Here is a 1,617-nt window from a genome sequence, read left to right on the forward strand (position 1 = left end):
CGCCGCCGCCTCGCAGAGCCCCCAGCCCCGCCGCCAGGAGTTCAGCGCGGGAACCGCACGAGTGCCGGCCGCCGCATCGAGACGACCGCCGATTCGCTGCCTCCTCTCCTGCTCCTCCATCTCGACCAGTTCGCCTCTTCCCCGGTCATGAAGAGCTCCGCCTCTCCTTCGTGAGCGGTGGCCGCACATCCAGCAGAGGTTCCAAGGAGACACAGGTCTGACCTCCTCTGCCTTCCTCACCTGGCCATCTCGGCCGTGCACGGAGACTGTCCGGCCAGGCAGCTCTAGACAAATTGTTTATGGGTTGCCGCTCGTTTTGCTGCTGCTGCTCATGTTCATCCTGCCCTGCATTCATTCAGTGGAGGACCACATTTGATGAACGAGGTCAACAAGCCAGGGTATCTTTCATATCTTCTTCCTGATCTCCCATCTCTCTCTACTTAATCCCCAACATCTTTATTTTTTTTGCCTAGAAGATGTTTGACACAAATATTGCAGTGGAAGCTTTTATTGATTTTCTCGATCTGACTTTCGGTCATCCTTGTGTTTGCCTTCCAGCCAATGAAGGCAGCGTGAAAGGAGGTTTAACTAGGCATTAATTGGTCTCTGAATTGGTAAAGGCGATTGACTTGCAGCTATTTCATTTTTAGCAACATGGCGAGGAAGGGACTAATGGCGCTACATCACTCCAGCCTTTATCCACTAGGTTGTTTACGCTTTTGATATTTGGATTGACCTGAGATCACTAGGTTCTTGCATTCAATACATATTCTGGTTTATTTTTCCTAAATTTATTTTAATACTTGCGTATGTAAATTGGCTATTTGACTGAATTTGTGGTGACTACTAATAATTATTCAAACTAGAAGTTAATTGAGCACAAAGGTTTTAGATAGTGACTACCAATTTTGCTATACGTAAATTAATATTTGTGTATCGGATTCTGTCGTTTATACCTACATGGTTCGCTTTGATTGGTTCGCTAATAGGATGATGGTTTTGGTTTTCAGCGTTGGATGGACCAATTTTCCTCCCTCTGCTAGCCCATGGTGCTTCATCCATTTTTATATGGGTATACATGGTGCTTGATGAAAATCCTAGCTAAGATAACGGTACACAATCACTGCAGCTATATCCACACATAGTTCGCTTATTTTTATATATAGCAAATTTACCATATAGCTTGGTTGATTTTTAGGATATTATGATTGTTTAAGAAATTATCAAGTCTGAGGCATATAGTCTATTTGAGTAGTGATTTTTCCAACTCTGACAACCTGTGTAGTTAATCATGTTCTCTGATATGTTTTGTTATTATTTCATTCTTGAAGAAAAAGGAGTTTGCATATAAATGAGAATTCCTCATATCTTGCCAATACGTGAATGCCATGTGAGAAAATGGGATAAACATATGCTGCTAGGGAGATGTGGATCAGAAAACAGAGACCATATTTTACCTACCAACTACATGGACAACTGCATGCATTTTATGAAAGGTACAGTCTTGATGCTTGCATTGGATCCAGAAAATATTAACTTTGGGCGGTTTGGCCATAAGTGAGGTGTATTGAATCATGAATTGGTCCATTGCTGCGGGATGGAACCTTAAGATAAAAG

The 1,617-nt window shown here is 42.9% G+C and overlaps 1 long non-coding RNA gene across 1 annotated transcript; it reads left to right on the top strand.

Moving 5' to 3' along the window:
• Positions 1-283: 283 nt before the first annotated feature.
• LOC124697371 lies at positions 284-1,395 on the top strand. The gene is made up of 4 exons (XR_007000783.1): positions 284-398; positions 559-706; positions 1,011-1,112; positions 1,332-1,395. It is a non-coding gene; the product is annotated as an uncharacterized LOC124697371 (long non-coding RNA).
• The last annotated feature ends 222 nt before the right edge of the window (positions 1,396-1,617 follow it).

This window comes from Lolium rigidum, chromosome 3 (assembly GCF_022539505.1).
Source record: "Lolium rigidum isolate FL_2022 chromosome 3, APGP_CSIRO_Lrig_0.1, whole genome shotgun sequence".
Classification (NCBI taxonomy): Eukaryota; Viridiplantae; Streptophyta; class Magnoliopsida; order Poales; family Poaceae; genus Lolium; species Lolium rigidum.